Raw genomic sequence first — 14641 nt, forward strand, 5'->3', positions numbered from 1 at the left:
AGCGACTTTGTTTTATACTATGTATTGACAAGCACTCAAAATTAATAATTACGTAAATTAAAAAAACCGGCCAAGTGCGAGTCGGACTCGCGCACGGAGGGTTCCGCACCATCAACAAAAAATAGAGCAAAAAAAGCAAAAAAACGGTCACCCATCCAAGTACTGAGGGCCTACCGCGAACCACGTTCGACGTGTTGCCTCCCTGTCACACTTACGTACCAATTTACAAGTGCGACAAAGAGGCAACACGTCGAACGTGGTTCGCGGTAGGCCCTCTGACCCCGCCCGACGTTGCTTAACTTCGGTCAAAAATCACGTTTGTTGTATGGGAGCCCCACTTAAATCTTTATTTTATTCTGTTTTTAGTATTTGTTGTTATAGCGGCAACAGAAATACATCATCTGTGAAAATTTCAACTGTCTAGCTATCACGGTTCGTGAGATACAGCCTGGTGACAGACGGACGGACGGACGGACGGACAGCGGAGTCTTAGTAATAGGGTCCAGTTTTTGTACGGGATACCCCTTTGGGTACGGAACCCTAAAAATTGTAACCGTCGGTGTCGACAAACAAACATTCGGCCAACAAACCTGGGTGATTATTTTTTAATGTGCCATTATAAAATCCATCTAGGTCCGAAAATCAGGTGATGTGTGCAGAGAGCTTTAATCTCTACAATAAAATTGATTAAAAATATACTCTATAATATATTTGTGATTGTTATCGTAAGTCATGAAACCTGACTGATAATGAATTATCAAATACTTAATAATCGCCGTTCTCATAATTGGAAACCAATCAGTAGCAGATAACACTATAGTGTAGTGACATATTATTATGTCGCCGCTTATTTGACACGTTTCAAAGTAGATACGTTAGTTTTTATGTAACTCAGTAGCCCATACGATGCCTTAGCGGTGCTATTTTTGCCTTTAAATATAAATAAATAGCAGAAATAAACCTAATTAATTAAATGGTTAAAATATTAGGTACAAGGCGTCCCAAAAATAAAATATAAAAATGGTGCTCTAAACCGCAGTGTAAGAACGTTGTGACAAATACATATTCACTCGTTAATTTACTCAGCTTAAATGTTTCTATAGAACCTATGGCAAGTAACGACTTGTTTTATTTAAATTATAACACTAAATTAAACATCTATGTACAACAGTAGGCCGTAATTCATATTATATTTGCATAGTTGTTTTAGGAAGGAGATCATATTGTATTGTAAATACCATTGTTATATATTATGTTGTTTTACTATAGTCTATATGCACAAGTTACAAATTATATTCAAAACTTATATTCCAAGCAAAGTCGCCTATGTGCGGTGATCGCGGGTCTTAAATAAATGCTTTATATATTTGCGGAGTCTGTCATTGATTGTTTATATTGTCCACGAAGTGATGAATAAAAATAACGTTTTGTACAACCTACATAGCGGGGGTGACAGGGGTTGTAACATAAGTTATGTATTCATAAATGGGTAGCGGATAGTCCAAACCAGCCTATTTAGGGTATCATGTTTCATCGATACCTAAAGGCTTCGTCACACAGGCGCGTTTTTCGGGCGCGGCGTGAGCGGGCGCGAACGTTTTGTATGTAAAAGCGGCGCGCCCCGCTCACGCCGCGCCCGGAAAACGCGCCTGTGTGACGAAGCCTTAAAGCTCTCAGATTAGGGCGGAACATATATATTATGTTCTTACCTAAAAGTCGGTGTCTAAATTTTTTTTTTATTAGGTGTACATTGTACATGTCTTACCGATGATATATTCATAAATTAACAAATCTGTGACTGATTAATTAATTTTTCTACTCCAGCACTTAAATGTGTCAATTAAATGACTGACAGTGATATCTAAAGCAATGTCATTTGAATGCTTTGTCTATAGGCTCATAAGATGACTGCTAGCAGTCATCTTATGAGTATAATACAACTGCTTTATTTTTTTTAAAGATACAAGTTCCGATCATCTTGATTGAAAGAGGTATGTTTTCATTTACAATAATAACTCTTTTTTTTTTTAAATAATAACTCAACTTTTTTTAAATAATAACTCTTTTTTTTTAATAATAACTCTTTTTTTTTAATAATAACTTTTTTTTTTTTGCTGCAGCTGTCATAGAAAAAGTAATGTATGCAACAGCTCATAATTGGTTCTTAAAATTCTCGGGTCTTTTTTTACAAAACTCGACTACGTCTCGTTTTGTAACTTCGACCCTTGAATTTTAAGAACCCTTATTATATCACTGTTGCATAAACTACTATTATTTCATCATCCCACATTTAGATCTAAATCAATTACGAAAACTTATTAAATTCAAAAGATGAATAAATAACGATAGGGCGCGGTAAGTTCATATAAAACTAATCATGAAACTAGCGTACGATTAGTTACAAATTAGCCTTTAATAAGATATAATTAATAACATGGTCTTATAATATTGGTTGAAGATAACATAATATGCATTGTGTAATATAGCGGCCCCCGATATCGGCCGTATCTAAATCCCGCCGATCGACCAAGGACGGATCGATACCTCGATCCTATATCGGGTTATCACAGAACGTCGATAATTGCCCGATTACGACAATCAATTGCTGTTTCATGGTAATAATTTAAAGAAAATGTCTGAACGGAGATTTGAACGACGTTTTATTAGAAAATTACAGAATGCGTTGTGGTATTCGGCCAGCGGGCTGAGCACGGTAACGTTTTTATCGCCGGTCACCATGTCTGTCACGTTCTAACAAGTATGTGCGAAAGTGACAGGCATAGTGACAGGCGATAAAAATGCAGCCATGCTGCCACCGCAGACAGATGTAGGTATCATAGGCAAAACTGAAAGAATTATCAGTTGCCAATTGGTATTTTGACTAACATAATAGTTATATCTGATTCTGATTAGGTCTATGTGATGTAATAAGTCATTTAATGGAACGAAACATGATGTGTTACGGATCTTAAGGTGCTTTGCGATGTTGTAAAAATAAGTTACATATTCACGCGAATAGCCGCAAAACCGTCACATTTTACCTAAAACCTCTTACTAATCACTCTTTGTCAGCATAGTAACAGTAAAAGAATCCACAGATTACACAAAGTCCAGCATTTACGTGGTGACGCAAGCCATCGATACAAATGTCCACAAGTTGCAGTAACGTTCTTTGCTCAGCTGATCCGTCCGCGCATTGTTAACTCTGTTCCTAAGCGATACTTTTGTTTAATTAATTGTAATTAAACTTACTTGAGTATCAGTTCTTTTCATTGCTTAAGGCCAGGTATTGTTTTATGGTCTTTTAAAGTAGGTTATAGAGCTACTCGTCGCGCAGCGCTTCGTGTACTTACTCTGTCTTTTTATTGTGTTGAGTAATATAATTAAATAAAGTGTATAGGATATTGTTACACAAATTGACTAAGCCCCACAGTAAGCTCAACAAGGCTTGTGTTGTGAGTACTTAGACAATAAACTTACATAAAAACTGTTGCGTACATAAGCGAAAGTATAATATAGGTACCGGTCCCTATGTTATGGCGGAAAAATGATAAAAATTAAGACGAAAATAATGCATATTAAGCAAGCCTGGATTAGGACATTGGATAGGACAAAAAATCACATTTTTTTTTTTTTTCTCTAGCCTGTTTTGGTGTCCCACTGCTGGGCAAAGGCCTCCCCTCGTTTTTTCCACTCGACCCTGTCATCGGCATTTTCCCACCATTTGGGGTAGAATGCGTCCAAGTCGTCCCGCCATCTCCTTTTCGGTCTGCCTGAACTCCGGCCTGCACCGTCTATTGTGTTCCGTGGGTCCCACTCAGTAACCATTTTGGCCCACCTTTCTGGGTGCATGCGGCAGACATGTCCAGCCCAGTCCCACTTAAGCTTAGCGGTCTTGACGCCTACATCTACAACTCTAGTTCTGGAGCGTAGTTCCGTGTTTCTGATCCGATCAGTTCTGCGAACACCTAATATACTACGCTCCATCGCACGCTGGCAAACCTTGAGTTTCGACTTTAGAGCCTCAGTTAATGACCAAGTTTGTGCACCGTAGGTTAGAATGGGCAGGATGCACATGTCAAGGAGTTTGCGCTTGAGACACAAGGGAAGGTCGCCCTTCATTAGCGCTTTCATGGACCAGAAGCTCTTCCAGGCGTTCTCGATACGTCTGTCGATTTCGATAGACCGCCTGTTCTCGAAGGATGCTATCTGGCCCAAGTAAACGTACTCGTCAACATATTGTATATCCTGCCCATCCACCACAATGCTATGTTTAGCTTGATTGGTCATCAACTGAGTTTTCGCTCTATTCATTGTAAGTCCAACCTCAAGGCATAATACCTAAATGTCATAATTTATGACCAATGGTGGGAAAGTGTGGAAGCCTATAGTAACCGGGCTGTCCTTCAGACTAATAAAACCAAAGTAATTTATATTTGTTTTTAATGGTCAAAAACAATTGCCATTGAAGTTCAATGGCAATTTAATTGTTTTGAATGATTGAACATAGGTCACATCAGATAACTTGCCTTAAAACGTGAACAACTCCAGTATAGTGGGCGCCGGCGCCGCGCCGTGCCGTGCCGTGCCGTGACGTCAACGATCCTACGCGACAACGTATCACTAAACGTCCCAGCCCTTTTATGTCGATTAACGACTGAGTGACAATAAGTGGGAAGTCACGGAATTGGACAGCTCTATTGCGTATTGTTTTTTTTTTAAAGAAGAAAGAAAACAATTATTTATTACTCTTCAGTTCTCGGTAGGTGAAATCTATGATTACTCATGAGAGAATGAATTTCATTAACCCGATAGCCGTTTATAGAAAATAGTTACCAACTTTTCTAGAATAAATAGAATAGAATAACATTTATTCAGGGCGTTTAAACAGCGAAAACTTAACTGACACGTCAAAAAACGTTTCATTGGAATAATTTCCACTCAGCTTGGTGACAAGGTACAGGACCTACCTCTTGGATACCTACCTTGACCGGTCTTCCGTGGAAACCCTGCGAAAAAAGCGACATAGCTAAACAAACAAAATAAAATTAGTTAGGTATTATGCGTAACTAAACTCAAATTTCTTTCATTTGAGTCGTGGCAATTGGACTTCGTTCCGTTTATGACATAATATTAATTGCGCCTCATACAATAGTAAGTAAATTAGGAAAATAATGCAGGCTAAATTTCATTCGAAGTGATACAAATCGTCTTATTCACCGGCACTGTGCTAATAAATATCTAGACTCGGCTCTAAAAACTAAGATTTAAACTAGAATCGTAAAAAGTTACTGCAAATATCTAAGAATGAATAGTTTTAAACAATCAGTGTCGTTGCGCTTGTAAATTCCGCTATGTGGTTTGTATAATTCCTAAAAGATAACCTTACGTAGAGTTTTCAAGGTACATTTCGTATTTCGAAAATTGAGCATTATGGCAAATAAAAATTTGAACTTTGAACTTTGAGCATAGGTATGTCAGAATTTTAAAGCGCAGCGCGGCAATGTTCAATGATTTAATAGAATCGTTTGCCACTGCAAAAATGGTAAGGACAGGTATTAGCTAAGATTTAGAATTATACACGGTAGTAAATTGTAGTCTAGTTTCTACTCGTATTTACGGGTTGAAATGCCAAGACGAATGCTGGCAAATTGGAAACTAAATGAATAACTGCTAAATGAATTGCTGGCTAAACTATCGTCGGTCCGCTTTCAAACTTCACATCGACATTAATTGTATTGTAATAAATATTTAGAATTTTTATTAAGTTGTATAAAACACATTCCATTTAAATAACAGTATGTTGTATGTATCCATCAAATCACTATTTTGTCAGCATAAAAAAACAACGGGTTGCACTCCGGGAGTGCCGACAGATGTGAAAACTCAATGACTAGTCCAAAATATCTGCAGCACTACATATGTATAATTGACCCATTCTCCTTTCTATTGAAAAACTTTAGTTCCGAAATTGCTGGTCAGTGAGCTTGTTAAAAATTCGAAATTCAAATTTGTAGCGTTAATTGTTTAAAATTCGAATAGAAATTGTAAAGTTACGTTGCAGACCTCGTATTTAGATATATTTGGTCATGATATTTTGAGTTTTATTCACCAGTACTAGTTCACTTTTATTAGCGATTTCATCAAGATGTAGCTTTATTGAATTTTTCAAGATGTAGCTTTAGTGATATAAAGTTAGAATGTAACTGTGAGATCCTCGTATTTCAGCCCGTACAAGATTAGAACATTGAACTTTATTGCTAAATATAAAAGTCCAGTTTTAAATAATTGACCTGATTATGATACGTTATGACTAAAGTTCTTTGGTGAATTAAAACGAAACAGCAGGCTCAGGCATACATTACGCCTTACGCCTTACGCTGTCTCGAGTTTATAATTTTTCCCCCACCTCAAAAAGTGCACAGCGCCGCTAAAGAAGTTTTCACTTCAAAAAAGGTGACATAATACCTACCATTCGTTGATTGTGGTATTGTTACAACCGAATCGCGTACAAACGTCGTTATAATTAAACAATTTAGATAGGTATATGTTACGTTACGCGTATTCCATGTATCTATTATAATGAATAAAACTAATCAGGGCAATGCGTAGATTTATACATTATAGTATTGATAACTAATATTGTAGGTAATACTTAGTAGCTCTGAAATATTTGTTGCTAATACAAAGATTTTATAGTTACAAAATACTGTTAGGTATGTATATAAAATAGATTGGAATAGCTGCATTAGTAGAATAGGTACTATTTATGTCTAAATACTATCAATATATTTTCTTCACAGTTGTTGAACTTACTAAGTATCTACTAACTTGTCAGTCCACGTGGACTAGGTAAAACTTTGTGGCAAGACAATACCTATAAATTGTTTGTGTATTTACTAGATCCTGACCCTTTTATTAAGCGCGACGCAACCATCCGCGGCGCTGACGTGTGTACCGCCCTAATAAAACTCGTAATAGCCACCCAGAAAACATAATAAATTACAATAAAGGCTGACACATATAACAACTACATTTAGACGGAAGCACATATCGTACATTCTTGGCAATATTTTTATTTTCCCACCACAACCAAAGAGCTCATTCTACAATCTAATAATAATGATCCACGTGTCTGTCTACAATGGACAGAGAGTCCACTATATTCCGACTCTCACCGCGATATGTTACTTTAGTCTGATAGCTCATATTATTCTGGTGGTATTATAAAAGATTAAAAATCGAGCAATCGCGTAGATTATCGCGGGGCGTCGGCCAAATCGAGGCCGTGACGAAACTGATTGATAAAGCTGCGATAAACGTGGTTACTATGCGCCGGCGCGTAGGCTTTCCTAATTCATTACTAGATTCGCAACCGCCAAGGACGCGGCGACACACATGGCGGATATTTCCTTGTGGATGCTATTTTAATTCGATTATACGCACGACGACGTAAAACTAGTAACCACCGCGATGCCTACAGATTCGTATAACTTTATAGTAGGTTGGAATTTTATTACTTTAATTAAAGTCGTAAATAAAGCGCAATTTATGTTGAACTAGATTTATATAGAATTGTGGAATTGATGCGTGAAGGTTTAGATAGAAGTTAGCCTTTATGTTTATGTAGGAAAAAATATAGGTCATATTAAAAGGTAAAATAAAAAAGTATACTTACCTATCCAGTATTGATAGAACTTTTTTATTCGAATTCGAAACGACATCCTGTGTTATTCCTATTTTGTTTAGGTCAAATAATACAAGCTTCTAAGGCCCTTGCTACACGGTCGCCGACAAGCCCCTCAGACCGCGTGGCCTTGGTCTGGACGGACCGTGTAGACAGTTGTTACCAACAAAATTTGACCAAAACTGACCAAGGACAGACCAAGGTCAGACGGTTAGAAGGCTTGTCGGCGACCGTGTAGCAAGGGCTTAAACTTAGCAATTAGTCGTAAAATTACAAAATACATTCATACTCAGCGAAAACTTCATTGATATTAGCGTATTGGATTACGTTTTTTTTTTAAATTAATAATATTATTCACCGTTACCGTACCGTCGCCAACGTGCACGTGACTCCAACAACAGGGTACAGGGGATAGTTACAGGTATCCATAGGCTACGGTACCTGCTTACCATCGGGTGTGTCGTATGCTTGTTTCCCACCGGCGAGCTATAACAAAAGTCCATAGAGTCCGTCTAAGTCTAAGTTAACTTTGCCCTGACTTGAACAGAACAAAGTGAGGTAGTGTCTTGGTAAACGTCATATTAACATAGAAATTTGACATTAATGATGATATTGGTGAGCTTGGTCTGACCCTAATCGTCTTGATATGGATTAAAATTGGCGACGGTACGATAAATTGAAGAATCAGTCGAACTGTGTCAACCCAGCGGTACCTCAGTGTGCAATCTGCCATTGACCCGAGGCCATTCAAATTCGGAGTCACTGACAGCCGACCGTTCCAAGTTGCGCGGATTAAATTCATTTGGATTGCAATTAATATTTAATAATGTACCTAATAGGAACGACTTTGATCTGGTCTAAGAGAGTTTAGAATTTGGATTAATTGATTTACTTACTTTTCACCTTATTTCAATGGGCTATGAAAAAAGAAATACGAGTATTATTATATATGTAGGTATATAACGTGCATTGCCAAGAAGGAACCCGAAGGATTCTAACAATGTATCCTGTTGTACTTATACGCATATTTATATTCATGACCATAATGTTACCTTCCTTTCCAGTAAACAGCTCAAACTCCTGTTTTTAAATAATCAAATAATCATCGTTTGGCACTAGAACAACAAAATATTTCCTTAATACAAAAGTTACATCCGAAAACTTAGATAACATTTCACACCGGTTTCCAGAAGGGGTTGTTTTGAAAGCAGGCACTTTCCATCCATTTTAGATTACATTGAAAACTTTAGATTGTTTGCGCACGCACAATGGAGGTCTAATTTGAGCGGCGTATCCCTAAAAAACCTTTTAACCTCCGCTTGAATCCCAGCGGATTCATTGTCCCAACTTATTGATCCGAAATTTTAGCTCAAAATGCCAAGTCACTCTGTACGTATTAATCTTGCTGGCCCTCCCGCTCTTTTATTGTGTACATTCGTCACAGTGTGATGTGTTTGAGCTCTCCGTTCGCAACCAACGGGTTACTGTGTCATCTTCTGTCTATTGTGTCTAGACTGGTTTTTATATCCGCAACCATATATTTTCCCATTCTTGCTGTTCATTGATTATATTAAAAGGTTGTGTCATCGTTTCATTTATCGATTTTCTTTTCTTTGTTACAGATATGACTTGGCTCATCTACTGCAGCTTCCGCGGCATTTTGTTAATCTTTGTCCACCAGTTTAAGTAAAACATTTTGTGTTGCAATGATAAGGTTGGTTACTTCATCGTTTATAGGTATCAAGATCAGGAACAGTTTTAAATACAGTCAACACTGATCACCGAATCCGCCTGTTTTCTCCCATCTTTCTTATTACGTGATAGTGTGTGACTGCATTTGTCTCCGTTCCTTTCGAGAGCAGTTGATTTGTAACACAAATTGTTCATTCCTTTTTATCATAAGACTGTTATTGACAATTGTAAGGTCCGGATGAAATCGGGAAAATGCCATCCTAGTTAGTAAGTCAATGACTCCACCCTATTGTGATCTTCATACCGTTTTTCCGATTTCCGCCGAGGTCCTAACGTTCGCGCATTACTTTTATTTATACAAAATTTTTTTATACCTTTCTACACATTGGATATAAGAGTTTGTGTCGTACTTCGTGTTTTGAATTATATTGACTAACAATTACTAAAAATTCTAACGCATGACTTTTTATTTTTTACAATACCAACTCGCGAGTGTGCATGACAATGATAATGCTAATTTTAATAATTTTATATTCAATGTGTTTTATCCCTTGTTTTTAGACAAGATGCTAGACTTGACATGCTTTAATTTTACATTACATTATTTAAGATATATTTTAATTGATTATGAAATGTTTACTTCAACAATATGTAATTATAATGATTAAATATCAATATCATCATAAATCAATATTATTGTCGTACGCCAATGCGTCATAAAACTTGATTTTAGGTTAAAATTCAATTGTTACTTAAATTCGAGTTTTAGTATTTGCATGGCAATACCCGGGATTGCATTTTATGTTTTTTTATGATGAAAAATTTGATTATGCAATCTGTTAAATTAATTCAAATTATGAGCAATTATTTAATTCAGAATTGTATACAATACTATTATAAATCTTAATAAAACAACGTTTCGGCATGACTTTTTGTTTCCTTTACCCCAGTACAGGCACCATAGCATCCAAACGAACCGTGCCTCTATTGCTAAGCAAAGTTGGTTACAATCAGATGTGGCTGACCGTCTCCTGACTGTACTTCGCGGTTCTCACAGAAGTTGGCATGCCATGTCATAGTTGAATAGCTCGTTTGGAGGTCGGACATAGTCATTTTTCAATTATCCCAATGTCATCAGGACGAGACGACCTCTTGGAACCGGCTAAGTAACCTATTTTCTATAAGTGGTGCGTTCGGAGACACTCGACAATGGACTTTATGAGACTGTATTGCAGTTAATTCGAGCTGTGAAGGAAAGGAAGAGTTTTGGTGAATTTAAACAGTTGGTGGGTATGCGGTTTGCATTGGCAAGTCTCATGTACGTGTGTCCTTGGGACAGGCGTCTCCGGCGTGTCTACAAGTTTTTGAAATGTCATATTGTTATCATATAATTTGAGGTTTATTTTATTCATTTTATAATGTCATATGGACTTTGTATGGAGAACTTGCACTCCCGGCCAAAAGTATGGAAGCAAGCTTGTATTACAGTAGAAAAATGTATTTTTTTAAGCGCTGGATTGTATACTACACATTGACAATTTAATAAAAAAATTGTTAAAATAATAATACAACATTATAATGTTCATAGCCATGTTATCATAGCCAGTATTTGAGTATTTTACTTGTATACAAGTAAAATACTCAAATACTGGCTATGATAGTAGCCAGTTAAACATTTTGTTAAAATGTATGTGTTAATTAAAAGGGTATTATAACATTTTCCTATTTACATATTTACTTTTTAATAATAGTTTAGGATGGTTTGATATTTATCTTATATTTTTTACTCTTTTGGGGCTGCCTAACGTAAAATTTAGAATTCAAATATACCTACAACAAAGAAAACAACCTTGATTCCATACTTTTGGCCTTGGGTGTAGGCGGAGTTTCTATTAGAGTAATCTTTCTTCTCCACCCTATTACATATAAAGAAAGAAAGATTTTGAGTTCTTAAAAGGCCCCGGCTTTCAAGTGTTTTGGTTTTTATCAAAAGTGGTAGTCCGTCTGACATGAAAAATCAAAGCCTATATTGGGAAGGGATATTTCCTACATCAGAGAATATTGGTGAAATATCTTACGGTACTTCACACGACTTCCGAGAACATGATAATTAAATTGATACGATTCGTTCAACCAACGACCTGCAGTGTGACAATAAGTGCGAGTTCTGATTGTAAACCTTTTTATCTATATAAATAGGTTTAAGTAGTTTAGATAGATGATAAGATAACTGGTTACATTCTCACCATGCAGTATAAATATTAATTATGACTTATCAGTCGACCGTTACTTTCGTGGCATTCAGAGAGCTTTAAAATAATACTCGTGAGGTTCATCAAGATAACCCATATCACTACATCGACCAGAAATAAAAATAGAGGCATTCTTCAAAATGTTTATAAGTAGTTAATAATAGAACTAAATCATATATTTATTTATTATTTATTTAAAAAAGTATTGTCAATAAACTATGAGTATGAGCCACTATGAGCATTGAAAATGAATGAATAATTTAATTTGAGCCTCTTATCAACTCACAAGAATAGGTTCTAAATAGGCTGCATTGCACTGCAGGGGTTTTGGAATCTTTTTGGGTAGCCCCACTTAGAGAAAAATATATTCTTTCGGGCCCTCTTTTGTGGTTCCACTTTGCAAATATGTGGAGATAAAAGACCGCAAATTTCAGTTTATCCGCCCGGATGATAACATTATCAATATAACATAGAAACGGGCCCGACATACATAGATTCGTTTTCCCATTTGTCATTTAGAGTAATAAAATAATACCTATTATAGATGATATACACTAATGCAATGTTTAGCTTTTTGAACAACCAATACCTAAGATTTTATTTTTATTTAACCTACATTGCCCTGTGCAATTTATCTATGTAGGTATGTATTTAACACACAAACTGCCTAATTGGCCTTAATCTATATTTATAATTGTTTTATATTTATAATGCAAATGGCATACGATTTAATGGACATATATGGTCTGAAATCAAATAAATCGTGAAGTAAAAATTCCTGAAGTAAAAACACGTCACATTTCAGACTGATGTCTCAGACTTATTACGACAGTAAACCAATACCTGAATAATATAATTTTGTTCTCATTCGCCTGTGCGTGCGACAAGTCGGAGCGAAATTAACGCTTGAATGATAACTAAATGACATCATTTTGATGTCAGATGCAAGTTCGAATTGCCTCACAGATAAACCATTCCATACGAGTATTAAATGCCTATAGCAACAGAAAGAAGGCCACGGCTATGTAGGCCACAGCTGATCGTCTTTGTTTATGCTGTGTTAAATATACAATAAAATACAAACGTTATTTCTTGCAAAAGAAACATACCTACACACAAAGTGCGCTGTTTTTCAAGACATACGTTTATGGTTTTAAAAGGTAGGCAATGTATAACAAGCTCGTCTGCTGATATCCCCTTTTAAAACTAGAATGAAGCAAAATCTTCTTCGCGTTATCCCGGCATTTTTGCCACGGCTCATTCCCGAGCCAGGGGTCCGCTTGACAACTAATACCAAGAATTGACGTAGGCACATAGTTTTTACGAAAGCGACTACCATCTGACCTTCCAACCCAGAGGGGAAACTAGGCCTTATTGGGATCAGTCCGGTTTCCTCACGATGTTTTCCTTCGCCGAAACGCAACTGGTAAATATCAAATGATAGTTCCTAAAAACTCATTGGTACGAGCCGGGGTTTGAACACGCAACTCCGGATTGAAAGTAGCACGCTCTTACCGCTAGGTCACCAGTGCTCCAGAATGAAGCAAACTATTATTCGCACATAATTTCGAGACTCGAAAAAAAATCTCTCAAAACGATCCATCTATTTCGAATCGGGAACGTCTGTAGAGCGTGCAGAGCCCTCAAATCATTCGGCATTCTTTCAACTCGAAGGTCTCGCGTAGGACGTCTTTTATTTCTGCACTAGATAAATCCGCCGGCGACCTCGTTTACGTATTCCCAAAAATACATAAAAACGATACTGATGTAATTCAGCTAAAGTATTGGTAGTCTGACGTTATTAAGAAATCAAGGCTTAAAATAACTTTATTTGGTACCTACAACAGAAAAAGTCATACTATCATGAAGTTAAGCGTCGTAAGATGACTTTTGAAGCATAAGAGTTCTTTAGAGTAAATTCACTATCTTTATCATTGAAATTCCGACCGGCCAGTCTGTTAGTGTACTAAAGGTAACATTCCATTTCTGACCGCAGCTGCACTACTGGTACTGAACGCGTCGCTGTTACTGTCAATTTCCATAGTGCAGCTGCTGAACAGTAGTGCAGCTGCGGTTGGAAATGGACTGTCACCTTTAGAGTCTACTTTCGAAATTGACGTTCAAAGTTTTAATTAATGAACAATTTTAATGAAGATTTCTCGAATGGGTGCGCTGGAGTTATCGGGAGGACGATCTGCGGGCGTTCAACCCGTGACGTTACACTTGCATTTGAACAATATTTTTTGTAGTTTATGATGTGTGCTCTCATTCGTTCCCGACCTATGAGCACTAATGACCAAATGGGTGAATATTTCCCTTCAATGGGTGCAACTGCATTCCTGTTGTATCGTCTCGGCCGGTTCCCCGGTAGGTATTTGTTTAATCTATTATGTTATGGTATAGGAGGCAAACGAGCCGAATCGCCTGATGGTAAGTAATTACCGTTGCCCATGGACATCTGCAACACCAGAGGGGTTGCAAGTGCGTTGACGGCATTTAAGACGGGAGCTATTTTCTTAAGAGGAGGGGACGACCGCTTCTTCATACAAACCTCCATTTTCCTTTCTGGGTATTGATATTATGCAAAATATTTTTACATAACTTGATGTATATTGACCATAGCTATGTCGCAGTAAGAAAAAAATCTGGATTCAGAGCCGACAGACCTAGGTGCTGTTTTTTTTTTAAATTCAATATTTAGGAAAATTGCCTGAAGGACGAAACCTTTAAAATACTGTGGTACCGAACTTTGACATATAAGTGCAGAAGCGGATAAACCCGTTGTCGCCGACTTTCGCTTACGAAATTGGCGGTCCATTGAAATGAGAAAAAACTCTGTGTCCTTTTATCGCTACAATTTAATTGTAATAGTAGTTTATGCAACAGTGATATAATAAGGGTTCTTAAAATTCAAGGGTCGAAGTTACAAAACGAGACGTAGTCGAGTTTTGTAAAAAAAGACCCGAGAATTTTAAGAACCAATTATGAGCTGTTGCATACATTACTTTTT

At 36.9% G+C, this 14641-nt stretch overlaps 1 protein-coding gene across 2 annotated transcripts in view; it reads left to right on the forward strand.

The window, feature by feature from the left end:
• Positions 1-10307, forward strand: part of LOC134652106 (mitochondrial cardiolipin hydrolase-like) — a 226602-nt gene extending 216295 nt beyond the window's left edge. For both annotated transcript variants that reach the window (XM_063507274.1, XM_063507275.1), the window contains one exon: positions 9310-10307. The gene's annotated coding sequence lies outside the window, so the exon portion shown is untranslated. The remainder of the gene's footprint in view (positions 1-9309) is intronic.
• The last annotated feature ends 4334 nt before the right edge of the window (positions 10308-14641 follow it).

This window comes from Cydia amplana, chromosome 11 (assembly GCF_948474715.1).
Source record: "Cydia amplana chromosome 11, ilCydAmpl1.1, whole genome shotgun sequence".
Classification (NCBI taxonomy): Eukaryota; Metazoa; Arthropoda; class Insecta; order Lepidoptera; family Tortricidae; genus Cydia; species Cydia amplana.